Here is an 18,252-nt window from a genome sequence, read left to right as displayed (position 1 = left end):
TCTCTTTCCTATATTACCTGTCTCAATTCATGTTATGACCAGTCTTCTGGTTGCCTGAATCTTGAGTCTTTTTTCTCTGGAATAATGTCCTATCTTTACAATGATGATCAGTTGCCAAACCTATAAAGTCTATATTCTGGGTGGGCCATGTTGACTCAGCAGGTAGAGTTCTCGTCTGTCATGCTGAAGACCTGGGTTCGATTCCCAGTGCCTGCCCATGCCCCCCCAAAAAAAAGTCTATTTTCTATATATTTCAAGTCAGTTGCCATTTCTCTATCCCCACGTCATCTCTAGCAAGTATAATAGGTTGAATCATATGAAATTACCAATACTTAAAAACTTGTTTTGTGTGTGGTTCTTTTTAATTGGAGAAGTTGTAGATTTACAAAACAACGCATGAAATACGGGATTCCTGTACACCACACCACCCCCAACACCTTTCATTGATGTAGAACATTGATGATAGCATTGAAAAAATAACTGTACTATTTTTAAACAGAGGTTGCCATTGTTACAATGTTACAATGGATGAGAGGTTGTTAAAATAGTACTATTATCTATTATCCATAATCTACATTTGGTATATTTTTTGCCATATATAGCCCTATTATTAACACCTTGCGTTTCTTATAATCATGAAAGAATATTTGTATATTTATACTATTAACTATATAGCTTACTATCTACAATATGGTTAGCTCTATTGTATTATATTTTATCTTTTAATTTTTTTCATTGTTGATATTTTATTACATGTATTTTTTTTTCCTTTTACCAAAATGAGATCACTCTGTTTATTCCTTGGTGACCTTTTCTGTTATTTGGTTTTATTTATTTATTTGTTTATTTTATTTTGATCTTTCCGTTCTACATATATAATCAGTAATTCCTAATATCATCACATAATTGCATATTCATCATCGTGATCATTTCTTAGAACATTTGCATCAATTCAGAAAAAGAAATAAAAAGACAACAGAAAAAAATTCATACATACCATACCCCTTACCCCTCTTTCATTGATCACTAGCATTTCAAACTTTATTTTAACATTTTTCTCCCTATTATTTATTTTTATTCCATTAAAAAAAATTTTATTATTAATTTTTTTTAAATACCAAGGAACACCGAACAAATGCAAACATTCCTAACTTTTGATCATTCCGTTCTACATATATAATTGGTAATTCACAATATCATCACATAGTTGCATATTCATCATCATGATAATTTTTTGGAACATTTGCATCTATTCAGAAAAAGAAATAAAAAGAAAACAAAAAAATTCATACATACCATGCCCCTTAACCCTCCCTTTCATTGATCACTAGCATTTCAATCTAAATTTATTTTAACATTTGTTCCCCCTATTATTTATTTTTATTCCATATGTTTTACTCCTCTGTTGACAAGGTAGATAAAAGAAGCATCGGACACAAGGTTTTCACAATCACACAGTCACTTTGTGAAAGCTATATCATTATACAATTATCTTCAAGAAACATGGCTACTGAAACACAGCTCTACATTTTCAGGCAGTTCCCTCCAGCCTCTCTGTTATGCCTTAACTAAAAAAAATGTTATCTATTTAATACATAAGAATAACCTCAAGGATAACCTCTCGACACTGTTTGGAATCTCTTAGCCATTCACACTTTATTTTGTCTCTTCACTCTACCCCCTTTTGATCGAGAAGGTTTTCTCAATCCCATGTTGCTGAGTCTCAGCTCATTCTAGGATTTCTGTCCCACATCACTAGGAAGGTCCACACCCTTGGGAGTCATGTCCCACATGGACGGGGGAAGGCAGTGAGTTTGCTTGTTGTGTTGGCTGGAAAGAGAGGCCACATCTGAGCAACAAAAGAGGCTCTCTTCGGGGTGACTCTTAGGCCTAATTTTAAGTATTTAATCTTTTAATTTTTTTTCTAGTATTATATACATCCTAAAGTTTTCCCTTTTTAGCCACTTTCATCTCTATAGTTCAGTGCTGTTGATTACACTCATGATAATGCGCTACCATCACCACCATCCATTTCCACACCTTTATCATCAAGCTAAATAGAAATTCTGTACAAGTTAAGCATCAACTCCCCATTCTCTAACCCTCACCTATCTCCAGGAAACCTATATTCTAGATTCCAATTCTTTGACTTAGCTTATTATAATTAGTTCATAACAATGAGGTCATACAATGTTTGTCTTTTGTATGTCTGGCTTATTTCACTCAACATAATGCCCTCAAGGATCACCCATATTGTTGCATGCATCAGGACTTGATTCCTTTTTAATTTTTTTTTTTTTTTTTTGCATGGGCGGGCAGTGGGAATTAAACCCAGGTCTCTGGCATGGTAGGCGAGAATTCTGCCACTGAGCCACCATCGCACCACCCCCACTTCATTCCTTTTTAAGGCTGAATGATATTCCATGTCTGTACAACATTTTATTTATCCATTCATCAGTTGATGGATACTTAGGTTGCTTACATCTTTTGCAAATTGTGAATAATGCCTCTGTGAACATTGATATGCAAATATCTGAATCCCTGCTTTCAGTTCTGAGTATATACCTACTAATGGGATTGCGGATCATAATGTAATTCTATTCTTAGTTTCCTGAGGAGCTGCTGAACTGTCCTCCACAGGGGCTGCACCGTTTTGTATTCCTACCAGTGATGAATGAGTGTTCCTATTTCTCCACATCCTCTCCAACACTTGTAGTTTTCTATTTTGTTTGTTTGTTTAACATTTTTTTCTTGTGAAATGGATGTTTTAAAAGCAATAAATTTTCAAGTACATTTTAACAAGCAGTTACAGAACAGACATTAAAGTTTGGTATGGGTTAAGTAATTTTCTATTTTTATACCATTATAGTAGGTGTAAGATGATATTTCATTGTGGTTTTGATTTACATTTCCCTAATAGATGTTTCCCTACATTTTCTTCTAGGAGTTTAATGGTACTGACTTTTTTATTTAGGTCTTTGATCCATTTTGGGTTTTGTATAGTGTGTGAGATAGGATCCTCTTTCATTCTTTTGGATATGGACAGCCAGTTCTCCCAATACTATTTATTGGAGACTATTTTGTCCCAGTTGAGTGCATTTGGGAGGCTTATCAAAAGCATTTGAAGGTGGGCCATGGTGGCTGAGCAGGCAGAGTTCTTGCCTGCCATGCCAGAGACTCAGGTTTGATTCCCGGTGCCTGCCCATGCAAAAAAAAAAGAATAAATCATTTGACCTTTATCCGTAGGTCTGTTTCTGGACTCTTAATTCAATATTATTGATCAATATGTCTGGCTTTCTGCCAGTACTATGCTGTCAGGAAACGTGAGTCCTCCCACATCATTCTTTTTCAAGATGTTTTTGGCTATTCAGAGCCCCTTACTCTAGCAAGTAAATTCGATAATTAGCTTTTCCATTTCTGCAAAATAGCTTGTTAGAATTTTGGTTGGTATTGCATTGAATTTTTAGATCAGTTAAGGTAGAATTCACATTTTATTGACCTTTAGCCTCCCAATCCATGAATGTGGAATGTCCTTCCATTTATTTAGGTCTTTGATTTCTTGTAGCAGTGTTTTATAGATTTCTGTGTACAGGTCCTTTATATCCTTGGATAGGTTTCTTCCTAGGTATTTGATTCTTTTAGTTGCTATTGTAAATGGAATTTTTTTCTAGATTACCTCCTAGAAATTACTAGTAATAGCTCATTACTAGTGAATAGAAACTCCGTTGATTTTTCAGAAATATTGTTTATTGAGATATCTTCATGTACCATACGGTACATCCAAAGTATACAATTATTGGCTCACAATATCATCATATAATTGTGTATTCCTCACCATGATCATTTTTAGAACATTTGCATCACTCCAAATGAAGAAGTAAAGAGAAAAAAGGGAAACCTCATACATCCCATCCCCCTTTCCCCTTCTCCTTATTGACCACTAATACTGCAATCTACCCAATTGTTTTTACTGCTTATTCCCCCTATTATTTATTTAATTTTTGTTCTTTTTAACTCATCCGTCCATAGCTTGGATAAAGAGAGCATCAGCCACAAGGTTTTCACAATCACACAGTCACATTGTAAAAGCTATATAGTTATACAATCATCTTCAAGAATCAAGGCTACTGGAATACAGTTCAACAGATTCAGGTATTTTTCTCTAGCCACTTCAATACACCATGAACTTCAAAAGGATATCTATATAATGCATAAGAATAATCTCCAGGAAAATCTCTCTACTCTGTTTAAAATCTCCCAACCACTGAGACTTAATTTTGTCTCATTTCTCTCTTCCCCCTTTTGTTGAAGAAGGCTTTTTCAGTTCTGTAGTGCTGGGTCCCAACTCATCCCCGGGAGTCAGGTCCCAGGTTGCCGGTGGGATTTACACCCCACATGTTCCACATAGTGGGGAGGGCAATAAGTTCACCTGCCGAGTTGGCTTAGAGAAAGAGGCCACATCTGAGCCAGAAAAGATGTTCTCTTGGCGTGCTTTTAGGCATAGTTTTAAGTAGGTTTAGCTTCTTTGCAGGGATAAATTTCATAGGGATGAGCCCCAAGATCAATGGCTCAGCCTATTGATTTGGTTGTCTCCACTGCTTGTGAGAATATCAGGAATTCCCCCAGTAGGGAAACTGAATATTTCCTCCTTTCTCCCCAATCCCTCTAGGGGACTTTGCAAATACTTTTTTGTTCTCTGCCCAAATTACTCTGGGACATTTAGGGGCACCGCACTGACCTGTACAAACCAACAAGATCTCACTCTCTATTCAAGATTCCATGTAATTATGGTGTTCTAATAGATTGACCATCCAAGTTAAATTAGATGTTATGTTACCAAAAATATAAATTTTGGACCAAATAAACATCTCTTCCTTTGGTCTCACACAGAAGTTAAAGTTTTGAACTAAAGGATTTATCATCCTTTGCCCTGTATTCTGGATTACCTGTAGTCCTATCCAGAGCAGCTTTATTTGTACTCCAGTTGAAGTCTGATCACTTTTTTCACCCTTTTAAACAGTTGCTGTATGCATGATGCTGACTTTCATAGTTTCAGGGCCCTAATTCTAAGCCTCAGGTGCCACACAAATACCTGAAATTCCAGGGAATGACCAGGACACCACTATTCTTGTCTTATTCCTGATCTTAGAAGGAAAGCTTTCAATCTCTCACCATTGACTATGATTGGCTGTGGGTTTTTCATATATGTGCTTTATCATATTGAGAAAGTTTCATTCAATTCCTAACTTTTGAAGTGTTTTTATCAAGAAAGGATACTGGATTTTGTAAAATACCTTTTCTGCATCAGTCAAGATGAGCATCACTGAAGATGGTTTTTCCCTTACAATTTGTTAATGTGTTGTATTACATTAATTGATTTTCTTGGGTTGAACCACCTTACAAACCTAGAATAAAACCCATTTGGTTATGGCATATAATTCTTTAATGTGCTGTTGGATTCAATTTTGTTAAGGATTTTTGCATCTATATTCATTAGAGAGATTGGTCTTTAGCTTTCTCTTATTGTAGTTTTTTTAAAATCAGGCTTTATATTAGGATGTTGTTGGCTTCATAGAATGAGTTAGGTAGTGGTCCCTCTTCAGTTTTTTGGAAGAGTTTCAGCAGAATTGGTATTAATACTTCTTGGAATGCTTGGTAAAATTCAGCCGTAAAGCCATCTGGTTCTCAGCTTTATTTTGTTGGGAGTTTTTGATGACTGATTCACTCATTTTACTTGTGATTGGTTTGTAAAGGTCTTCTATTTCTTCTTGAGTTATCGAATAAGTTGTTGATGTGTTTCTTGGAAATTGTCTATTTCATCTAAGTTGTCTGGTTTGTTGGAGTACAGTTGTTCATAGTATACTCATATATAAGATCTCCCTTATTTCTTCAGGGTCCATGGTAATTACCCCCCTCTCATTTCTGAGTTTTTCTTTATTTGCATCTTCTCTCTTGTCAGTCTACCTAAGGTTTTGTTGATTATCAGTCTTCTCAAAGAACCAACTTTTGGTTTCATTGATTATCTCTATTGTTTTTTGTTATTCTCCATTTCATTTATTTCTGCTCTAATTTTTGTTATTTCTTTCCTTCTACTTGCTTTTGAATTAGTTTGTTGTTCTTTCTCTAGTTAGGTCTTTGGTTTTAGCTCTTTCTTCCTTTTTAATGTAAGAGTGTAGGATTATAAGTTTCCCTCTCAGCACTGCCATTCCTCTGGAGATATTTACTGATTTTTCTTGCAATCCTCTTTGACAACACTGATTGTTTAAGTGTGTTGTTTAATCTCCATATATTTGTGAAATTTCCAATTCTCCAGTTATTATTGATTTCCAGCTTCATTTTATTATGATCTGAGAAAATGCTTGGTATAATTTCAATCTTTTAAAATTTATTAACACTTGTTTTGTGCCACAGCATGTCATCTAACCTGGAGAATGTTCCATGAGTACTTGAGAAGAATGAATATCCTTCTAGTTTGGAATACGGTAGCCTGTTTATGTCTGTTAGGTCTAGCTCATTTATTACATTATTTAAGTTTTCTGTTTCCCTATCGATCCTCTGTTTAGATGATCTGTCTATTGAAGAGTGTTGTGTTTAAGTCTCCCACTATTATTGTAGAGATGTCTATTACTCCTTCAGTTTAGCCAGTGTTTGCCTTGTATACTTTGGGGTGCCTTGATAAAGTATATTAATATTTATGATTGTTATTTCTTCATAGTGAATTGCCCATTTTATTAATATACAGTGTCCTTCTTTGTCTTTTATAACATTTTTTGCATTTAAAGTCTATTTTGTCTGATATTAATATAGCTACCCAGGGTTTTATTGTTTTTTTGGTCATTGCTTATGTGAAATATCTTTTTCCATCTGTTCACTTCCAATCTATTTGTATCTTTGGGTCTAAAATGAGTGTCTTGTAATCATCATATAGGTGGATCCTGTTTTTTTTAGTCAACTTTGCCAATATGTGTCATTTGATTGGGGAGTTTAATCCATTAAATTCAATGTTATTACCGCAAAGCAGTACTTCAGCTGTTTATCCTTTGGCTTTTATTTTTCCATTCAATTCTTTTTTCTCTTTTTGCTCTTTTAGTTACCCTTACTGATAGTCTTTATTTCTACACTCTACTTCAAGGTACTCTCTCCTGACTTTTCCAGTCAGTCTGCAAGACCCTCTTTAGTACTTCTTGTAGGTCAGGTCTCTTGTTTATTTATTTTTATTTTTTAAACCTCCCTGACAATTGTGGGGCTTGACTTCTAGGGATGAGTCTGGCCCTGGCCCTGTAGGATTAACAATGACTTCTGGACTACAAGGGAAAATAAGTGTAATAAAATAAGGCATCAGTGGCCAAGAGAGATCAAATAGATTGAAGAGACAATTCTGGAGGCTACTCTTATGCAAGCTTCAGTTAGATACTGCTAATTGCCATGATTTGCTGAACTCCAACCAACATGACCATTCCTGTTGAGTCTTACACCTAGGGCTCAAATTGAGACTCTAAAGGTTTCATGCACTAAGCTTACTTCCCTGGAACCTATAATTCCCAAAGGGTTCTTAAGTCAGATAAATCCTGAAACCCAGGGGGATAGCTCTCAAATATTTTTGATTGATTACATCCTCCTACCCTTTAGTGTTGACACCTCTCCTCAACATGAAAAAGTCAGAATGGGCATCTTGTTGATGAACTTTCTCAGTTTCTGTTTATCTTAATATTTTAAGCTCTTCCTCATTTTTGAAATACAGTTTTTTTCTGACTAAAGAACTTCTGGCTGGTAGTTGTTCCCCTTTTTGGGGGGGGGGGGGGTTGGGAAGAGGGAGGTGCATGGTCTGGGAATCGAAACTGTGTCTCCCTCACGGAAGGCAAGCATTCTACCACTGAACCACCCATGCACTCGGTTTTTCCCTTTTAGTTCCTTAATATATTGTACCACTGCCTTCTTGTTTATGTGGTTTCTGAAGAGAAATTGGGAATTATTCTTATTGCAGATCCCTTGTATGTGGAAACTCTCTTTTCTCTTGAACTCCTTTCTGGATTCTCTCTTTATCTTTGGCATTTGACATTTTAATTAGTATGTCTCAGAGTAGGTCTATTAGGATTTATTCTATTTAGAAAACATTGTACTTCTTGGACATGTATATGTATGTCTTTCATAAGGGCTGGAAATTTTGGGGCTGTTGTTTTCTCAAATATATTTTCTGCCCCTTTTCCTTTCTCTTCTACTTCTGGGATACCCGTGACACATATTTATATGTATTCATGCAGTCATTCAAATCCCTGAGATAAGGCTCATTTTTTCCATACTTTTTTTCTATCTTTTTCTTCTGTCTGTAAGATTTCTATTGTCCTCTCTTCTAGTTCACTGGTTCTTTCTCCTGCCTTTCAACTTTGCTGTTGTATACCTTTAGAGTATTTAAAATATCTTCTCTTGTGCCTGTCATCCCTATAATTTCTTTAGTTTCTTTTTATACTTTCAAATTCTTTTTTATGCTCACACGTTGTCCATCTTGATATCCTTTATCTTCCAGCCATATTTTCCTTCATCTCCTTGAATTGATTTAGGAGATTCATTTTTAACATCCTTAATTGGTTGTTCCAAATTGTGTGGTTGCTCTGAAGTTTTAATTTGTTTTCTTGACTGGGCCATATCTTCCCATTTCTTAGTATGACATGTAAATTTTTTTTTGCTGATGTCTAGGCATTCCATTATCTTGATGAATTTATACTGAAGGGCTGTTTCTCTCTTTTGTCTAGGGTTTTATTGTTGATTGGCTTTGTGTTAAGTCTCTTTTTTTGATGCTTGGTCTGCTTTGTTCTATACCTTTACAGTAGCTTGTGTTTAATTAATCAGATTTTTCCAGTTCACCTTCCTCTGAATGTGCGGTACAGTTTTTAAGATTGTATTTTCTGTGCAATTGTTTCACCTCCAGAGAAAGCTTCCTTTCCTCTGTTCTTTCTCTGGGAATCATGATCTGTTCTGTTTGTTTTTGTTTTGCTTCTATAGTTTTTTACTATCCTTTCATTGGCTCCAGCAGCTTTTGCCTGGAGGACAAATGCTAAGAGGAGCATCACCCCTAAGAGGACTTTTCCCAGTCAATATCCCCCACCCAAAACAGGGTCAGTGTCCCACAAAGGGGATGCAGACCAGCTCCAAATTGGGGAGGGGACCCGGAAGGGCACCAAAACCCTCTTGGATGGCTCCCCAAATCTGTGCTTTCCTGGCCCACCCAGCAAATGCAGTCCTTCAGTTAACTGTCCTCTCTTGCCTTGAGGAAGCACTATTTTTTCAAATCACCACCACCACCACCCCTGCCTGGATTGGGGTTAAAACCAGTGGCAGCTGCCACTTTTGTATGGGGAAGGCTGAAATAGTAGCTCAGAGCCAGGACACAGTGGTCTGAATTTGCTGATGAAAAGCTGTGATCAGTTCTCGGCTGTGCCCACCCCTTTTTGAGGGAAGAGGATTTTTATGCCCCTTTCTGTCTCCTGCAAGTTAGGCAGGGACTGGACCCCAAGGCGGCCCACCTCAAGAGTGGGCGATGGGCACAGGTAGCTGCCTTGTGGAGGGAGCACCTCACTAATCTTTCCTGTAGTTTATCAGCCTCTTCCTCCTACTCTTGCCTGGATGCTGCTCACTGTTCTTCTGGGCTCCGGAGCCCCAGAACAGTTGTTTGAGACAGTTCCTGCCTGTTTAATAGCTACTTTGGTCAAAGGACTACTCTGCCTTCTTCCCTGAAAGTTCACTTACCATTTTTGACTTATAAGAATAGCTGTTTTAAATCTTTCTACCTAATAGCTTATCTAATTTTATCACATCAAGTATATGTTATTACATTTTTTTTTTGTATGCTGTATGGCGAGGTCACATTGCATTATTTTTCCATGTGAGTATCCATTATTGCAGCAAAATTTGTTGAATTTTTGTTTGTTTGTTTTTTTGTTTGTCTGCTTGGTTGTTTGTTTTTGGGCAAGTGCATGGACCCGGAATCGAACCCAGGTCTCCTGCGTGGCAGGTGAGAATTCTACCACTGAATTACCCCTGCACCTCCTGTTAATACATTTTGTCTTAAAGTTTATTGTTAGAGATTATTTAAAATGCCTTATTATAAATCCCTGTTCTGCTAACATTAGAATCTTTATCAAAAAAGGAATAAATCAATTTGTGAATCCAAATGAATTCTTATGGAAGACTCCCTTCTCTACTTAAAAATATATTTGTTTTGAAATTTTTCATACAAAAGAACATAGAGGACATAGCTATTTAGTTAAAAAGTAATAATGAAATGGGCATCTGTGTTACTACTACTCAAAATAAGAAATTGAATATTATCAATATCTTAGAAGCTCCTTCCCAGTATCTCTCCCTCTTCCTAAAGGAAATCACTATCTTGAATTGTGTATTTGTTGCTTCCTTCCTTTTCCTTATGTTTTATTCCAAAGTAAGGTAATGTTTATAAATAATTGCCTGTTTTTTTATTTCCCTATAAATGGAACCATTGTATAAGTATTCTAATTTGCTTCTTTGGCTCAACATCGTTTTTGTCAGCCATATTAATGAGTGAATTAATGCATTCATTCATTTTCACTACTGTAAAGCATTTCATTTTATGAACATACCATAATTTGTTTATCTGTTCTGTTGTTGGTTGGATAGGTTGTTTCAAGAGTTTTGCTATTGTGGAAAATGAACTATAGAAATTTAGCTGGAGTTTCTCTAGGGCAGTATTTTCTAAATTGTAGTCAGTTTGGTAGCTTGCAACCAGCATATTAAAATATGAAACTGGAAATATGCATTTTTGGGTTTAGGTATGCATTGCAGTTTTACATATATATTTACATATATGTGTACAGTTTTACACAGATATTTACAGTGTGTGCAGTAAGGGTAAATATTGTTTTGTGAAATGTTGTGTATGTGCATGTATCTGTGTATATTGGGAAGGAATATAATACACATTTCTTGGTGCATGGGTGATTCAGTGGTAGAATGCTCGCCTTTCATGCAGGAAACCCGGGTTCAATTCCCTGACCATGCACCCCTTCCCCCCCCCAAAAAAAACATTTCTTATTGTGGGCAGCTGTCAAAAAAGTTTTAAAGTTGTTACTTTAGGTTATATATCTAGGAGTAGAATTGCTGGATTTTTGGGTCAGTATACAACTTTCCTTGGTAACATCAAACTTTCCTAGAGTGACTGTGCCTTTTTGTACTTTCAGCTATGAATAAGAATTTCCATTACTCTAGATTCTTGCTAATATTTGCTATTGTGTGATTTAAAAAACTTTTTTTTGCTAATCTGGCAGATCTGAAATTTTATTTTATTGTAGTTTTACTTTGTATTTCTCTTATTGCTAATGAAGTTGAACTTTCATGTATTTACAGACCATTTTTGTTTCTTCTGTAAAAATGCCTTTTTAAAGTCTCCTGCTCATTTTTGTATTTAGTTATTTATCTTTCTTATTGATTTGTAGGACTTTTAGTGAAATCTGAATATATGTTATGTAGCAGTCACTATCTAATCAGGAAACTAGAAACCAGTCTAGCTACCTCAAAGAGAAGGAATTTAATGCAAGGAATGGTTACATAGTCATTGGAAGGGGTTGAGAAGCAAAAAGCCGATAAATTGTCCAATGATTAATTTATGCAAGAAGCCACTATTAATCCCAGGAGTAGAAGAGTGAAATACAAAACACTGTTACTCAGAGTCCATGGTTGTTATGCCACTAAATCTTCCACTGTTAACTTTGAACTTCCTCAACTGGGACTCATGGCTTCCCTATTTTAATTGATATCAGAAATCCAGGAGAAAAAAATGTCTTTTTCTTCCTCTTATTTCCAGTTTTCTGCCAGTACTTTCTATGGGCAGAACTTTGTAAATAAGCTGGCAAAGAAGTCTGAAAGTGTAGTTTGCATACTTTTCATTCTGATAATAGAGAGGACAGTATAGAGGGTTCTAGTTTAGCTGAAAGGTAACGAATACTATATGACCCAATGTTGGAAGTATCTTCTCCCAGGTTGCAGCTTGTCCTTTTACTTTATTACGGTGTCTTTTGATGAACCAAAGTTCTAATTTTAATGTAAGCAAATTTATCAATCTCATCTATTAATGTTTATGTTAATTTTTAAAAATTCTTACTTGAGAAGGGGATAAAATGTATTCTTCTAAATCTTCTGAAATTTTAATAGTTTTTCTTTTTTACATTTGAGACTTTAAACCTTTAGAATTAAATTTATATATAGTTTGATCTAGTGATTCAATTGCAGTATTTTCCCTATGGGTAACCATTTGCTCCTGCACCATTTATGAGTCTTTCTCCCACATATCTGCATTTTCTTTTCTTCATAAATAAAATTTCTTTATATAGGGTCTATGTCTGTATACTCTATTCCATTCTAGTTGTCTATTTCCTTATCCGTGTTTTAAATGGCTTTAGGTCTAAGTCTTTCATGTGGGAGCATGAGTTCCTACACTCTTCATCTCCACCAAGCTGGAGAAGACGTTAAAATCCACGGTGTTCTTACTGAGACTCAGCTGTTTCTGTTTTTGTTTCCCTTTATCACACGTTTGCCTGGTTCCTGTAAATCTTTAATTAGTTTCCAGAGTTTTTATAAAGTCGGTCCTGACAGTCCTTGCCAGTTTAATCACTGCTTTGGTGGAGGGATGGGCTTTGGAGTTCTTTATTGTGCCATTTTTGCTGATGTCATTCTTGCAGTTGACTCAAAATTAATTTTGTATCCTACAACCTTGCTAAACTCTCCTATTAATGTTGTTGATTTATCAATAGATTTATTTTTTTTAATTTATTTTATTTATTAAACATACCAACATACAAACACAAACATTCTTACCATATGATCATTCCATTCTACATATATAATCAGTAATTCACAATAGCATCACATGGTTGTATATTCATCATCATGATCATTTCTTAGAACATTTGCATCAATTCAGAAAAAGAAATAAAAAGGAAACAGAAAAAAATTCATACATACCATACCCCTTATCCTCCCTTTTATTAATCACTAGCATTTCAATCTACTAAATTTATTTTAACATTTGTCAATAGATTTTAAAAGTGATCTACACAGTTATAGAATCTCCAAGAATAAAAGCTTTGTTTCTATCTTTATAATCCTTACATCTCTTCATTTCTCTTGTTTAATGATATTAGTTGGGCTCCCTAGGACAATGTTGAATGGAAATTGGTGATTATGGGTATCTTGGTCTTATTCTTGATTTAAAGATAATACTTCTAATATTTCCCCATTTGAAATGATATTTTGATAGACTCATAGTGTCCAGTATTATACCAAGGAAGTTTTCATCTATTCCTAGATTACCAAGAGTATGTGAGTTTTTATTATTTTTTTAATGATTAGGGCCTCTCTCCCCATGCATGGGAATGGACTGGGAGAGCCAGAAAAATCATTGTTTCTTCTTCAGATGGAAGAATTATAGAATTGATTTCATAAATCTCATAACATGGCAAAACATGAAAGACTGAAAATAATTTCCTCTACACATGATTGGTTTTTGCTGTACGTCACTATGAGCCTGGTCTGATTGTAGCTGGTGGAGAGCTAAAGGTCTTTATAGACCAGAATCTCAGTCTTGGAAAAGGTGTAGTCATTAGTAGCTGTTCATCCTTCCACAGTAAATACTCTTGGAAAGCAAACTCTTGCCAAAAACCTGTGGATTGTCCAATGTCAACATCACACAGCAAGTGGTAGTCGGTACACCTTAGAGACCTGCAGTGCTAAATGTTATCCTGGTAGGAAATCTACACACCCTAAAACATTCTTTGAATCACCAAACCATGCTTCATACTCCTTACCTGGATGTGCTGGGAAAAGTGACAGAAAAGGAGAGAAGAATTGCTGAAAATGAATGAAAAACGTCTAAGGCTTTTTTCAACGAAGGTTTGTTAGAAGGTTCAGAGGGTAAGGAACCACTTCATATAAGAAAGTGGCAGATGAATTGATTGTGGAGTTCAGTGCACCTGATACAGTATTTTACTAAATGAACAAGCTTAGGACCAGAAGAATATAAGATGATAAGTCTTTGATGCAATAATGTTTTAATGACTGTGAACATTATCTCTAAGGTAAAGAAAGAAAGCAAATGAATTGGTCTGCCTACTGACTCAGCTCAGGAATGTCAGAGTTTAGAGGTGAAGAAACAAAGAAAACTTGAAAGAATAAAACATAAACGGTCTCAACTTCCAGAACTTGTTTTATTCTATAGCAAATGGCCTTCTAGAATTTGGTGCAGAGAAACAGTCAAGCAGAGCGGCAAGAACCGAGTGGCCACCTCCCTCCACCTCAGTCATCCACCTCCTGCTTATCATCATGAACACCAGTAAGAAGTCAGTGATTGACTCACTACATCTAAGACAAATTCAATTATCTCTTTACTGTTGATGACACACTGTTGTGATGACATGAAAGTCTTGAAGTGAATGAGAATGGCTTGTGGACTAAAATCAGAAGGTTGTTGAGCAGAAGACCATAACATGGCAAGAAGTTTGGTACCCAAACCTCCTGAACCTTATGTGGTACAAACGGCTCAGGGGTCAGTCACCTGTGCGTTTGTCTCATCATCAGGTTCGCCCTCAAATGGCTCAAGGCTTTCTGCCAGTGACTCGACGGTGGTGCAGACAGGTCTGCGTCTTAGGTCGGGAAGACGATAATGAGTATTTTAATGATAATCACGATGAAGACTATTTTTCTTGGCTTGTAGATTCTCCCATCCCCCTTCAAATTCAGCTTCAGGAAAAATTGTTTAGGAAAGAGAAACTTTTTTATTAATATGGGTTTTCCTGTTTCTTTCTGGCCTACCCCCAAGATGATATTGGTAAGCTATTGAATTTAGATACAGACCTCCAATAAGCAAGCAAACATGCTTTTTCTTAGCAATTTTTAAAATGTGGTATGGATGTGTGTTTTGATACTAGCATGATAATGCAGTTTTATTTTAAAGGCAGAGTTCATTTTTGCCCCTTAATAATTCTTGATAAAATTGTACTTCACATCAATGAAAATAAAACATTATACTTTTGTGGAAAATGGTATACTGAACAGACATTTATTTGCAGTGTTTTTGAGTGATGTGTTGACTGTTGAGATTCCATCAAGTTTATACCCTTTCTTTTGTTTTTTGTTTTTTTTTTGCTCTATTTTACAGCAAATTGCAAAGGTTTTTTTGTTTGTTTGTTTTCATTTATTTGGTAAGAGTTTACTGCCATGGTGGTACATCTATCTAAACCATCTTGAAGGAGTAGAATGACTTATTGCTTATGGTAAAACTTGTCTATTTTCTCACAGGCAACATTTGGAAGCTTTTTATTACATTCTCATTTACAAACCTATTAAGTCCATCATTTAAAGACATACACTGAAACAAATGTTGTGTTTGTTGTATAACCATCTTCCTGTAATCTATTATAAAGTTGAATTTAAATATAGAAAATTTTTAACAGTTTCTTTAACTTTCGATCTTTTTTTAGTTTTTAGTTTTATAAAAAGAAAAGAATTTCAGGAAAGGTTGTAGTCTCTTTTAAAATGTATTCACAAATCATTTTAAACTGCACAGTTGCTGTTAGCTGACTGTTCTAAAACGATAGTTCCTGTTTTGAAACACAGATAAACTTTTCTGTAACATTTTTGGAATATAAAGAGTCTTTAATGGTTTGACTTGTTTAATTTGGCATTGTTCGTTTTTGCTAATAAAATGCACGTGGATATTGTAAACAAACAAAAGATTGGATGTTGAGTTTTTTGAAGTCATGTTTGGGAACAAAAAAAAACCCAATTTCTCTGCATCTAACAAAATGCTTTTATATGTGTTTTCTTCTTTAACCTATTAATGTAGTGAATTATATTAATTGATATTCTAGTATTAAATCAATCTTGCAAAATCCTGAGATAAACCCAGCTATGTCATAATGCATTATATCTTTTATACATCACTGGAGTGTTTTGCTAATATTTTGTTTGGGATATTTGCCTTTATTTTCAGACTAAGCCTGGCTTGAAGGTTTTCATTTTTGTGTGTTCCCTACTGTATCAGGCTGGGCCAGCTCACGAAAAGAGCTGGGAATTTTCTCTCATTTCTCTTCTCTGGGAAAGTTTGCATCAGATTGCAATTACCAATTCCTTGAATATTTGGTAGAACTTTTCTGGAAAAAAAAAAACCCATTTGATCTTGGGACTTTCTTCATGGGAAAATTTTAAACTTTTATTATTTTACCATAATGACTTATTCAGTCTTTCTATTTCTTTTTTTCAGTCAGTTTTGATAAGGTATACTTACTAGTTATTTATATATTTCTTTTAAATTTTCAAATCTATTGGTATGAAGTTATTCGCAGTATTCTTTTATCTTTTAAAATCCCTTCTGTATTTGCAGTTGGATATCCTTTTTCATACTCATACTAATTTGTTATTTTTTTCTTGATTAATCTCAATCTTACCAAAGGATTGTCTATTTGATTAATCTTTTCAAATAACCAGCATCTGGTATCGTTGATACTGCCTATAGTATGTTTATTTTCTGTTTCTTAAGTTTCTTCTCAATCTTTATTAGTTCCTTCCTTCTACTTTGCTGGGGTTTATCTGCCCTTTTTTTTTTTTTCCTACCTTCTTAAATTATGTGGTTAACATGTTAATTTTGTGCCCTTCCCTTCTTTAATGTAAATGTGTAGCAAATATTTCTTTAATTATCATTTTATATGTAATTTTTAGTCCTTCAGGTTTGTTTTTAACATTTTTATTGTGAACTATATATACAAAAAAGCAATAGATTTTAAAGTACATTTTCACAATTAGTTATAGGACATATTTCAAAGTTTGGTATGGCTTACAGTTCCACAATTTCAGGTTTTTCCTTCTAGCTGCTCCAAGAAACTGGAGATTAAAAGGAAATATCAAGATAATGATTCAGCATTCATACTAATTTGTTATATCCTAATTTCTCTGTTATAACTCCTCTTTCTCCTTTGACCCTTTTCCCAGTCTTTATGGATATTTGGATTATGCCCCTTCTAACTTTTCATGTTGAAAAGAGGTGTTGACAGTATGGGATGGTGGATGGAACTGGTTGATGTTCTTGGAGAGACTGGCACCTCTGGGTTTCAGGACTTATCTGGCCTCTGAACCATCTGAAGGTTTTAGGTTTCTGAAAAGTAAACTTACTTTTGTTTGAAACTTTTGTGGGATCTCAGATAGAGCCCTTGGGTGTTCTTTAGTGTTAACAGGAATGATGTTGGTTGGAGTTTGGCAAGCCTTAGCAATTAGCAATATCTAGCTGAAGCTTGCATAAGAGTGACCTTCAGAGTAGCCTCTTGAGGCGTTTGAACTCTCTTAGCCACTGATACCTTATTTTGTTACATTTATTTTCTGCCTTTTCCACTGATACCTTATTTTGTTACATTTCTTTTCCTCCTTTTGGTCAGGAAGGCATTGTTGATCCCATGGTGCCAGAGCCAGAGAAGATATTAATAAGTTATCTAATTATTAATAAAAATAAATAGTTTTTAATAAATAAAAATGATTAAAATACTTTTAAATGTTTGTATTATAAATTCTTCTACTTAAGAATTTTTAGATGTTTTAACAATTTTCAAAAAATTTGTTTTTTTTCCAATTACTTTTTAACCACTCATTTCAAAGTTAATTACATTATGGTCAGAGAATGCGTCCATACCTTAACAGTTCTTTGAACTTTGGGGAGCCTAGTCTGATGACCTGGTTAGTTTTGTCAACATTCCATGCAGGCTTGAAAGGAATATGATTTCTTCATTCATCAGAGGCAGTTGTCCATATTTGTCCATTATAGCAAGCCCTCTTAACTGTGCTGTTGATAATATTTAAATTGTAAGTCATTTTTTTATCTGCTTGTCTTATTGATTACTCATGTATGTTATGTCCAGTAAAAAAGGTGGATATGCCAATTTGTCTATATACAGCTGCTTAGTTTTATTCCACTTAGTTTTTAAAAATTGTTTCTCCACTTCTAATCATTTGCAATTATATTAAATAAATCAGCTTTTTGAGAATTTTCCAGCTCTTCTAACTCAATTATTTCTTTTGAAGCAGTAGAGGAAGAACCTAAAGAAATCTTCAAAGGAATATGAATGCAGAATCCTAGATTTTTATGATTTTAACCAATCTTTTATAGTTATCCTGCCCATACTTACTTTGATGGCAATTGTTTAGCACCTCATTTATTGAGTCACTTCCTTCAACTTAATGTTT

At 34.9% G+C, this 18,252-nt stretch overlaps 1 protein-coding gene and 1 pseudogene across 7 annotated transcripts in view; both read left to right on the top strand.

The window, feature by feature from the left end:
- The window catches only part of LOC143681722 (NEDD4-binding protein 2-like 2), a 75,605-nt gene that overhangs the window by 42,402 nt on the left and 14,951 nt on the right, over window positions 1-18,252 (top strand). The window lies entirely within an intron of this gene.
- On the top strand, window positions 7,248-16,139 carry LOC143681719 (transcription factor Dp-1 pseudogene; annotated as a pseudogene).

Source organism: Tamandua tetradactyla, chromosome 4 (assembly GCF_023851605.1).
Source record: "Tamandua tetradactyla isolate mTamTet1 chromosome 4, mTamTet1.pri, whole genome shotgun sequence".
In the NCBI taxonomy this organism is placed as follows: domain Eukaryota; kingdom Metazoa; phylum Chordata; class Mammalia; order Pilosa; family Myrmecophagidae; genus Tamandua; species Tamandua tetradactyla.
This window is presented reverse-complemented; position numbering and strand designations above follow the sequence as displayed.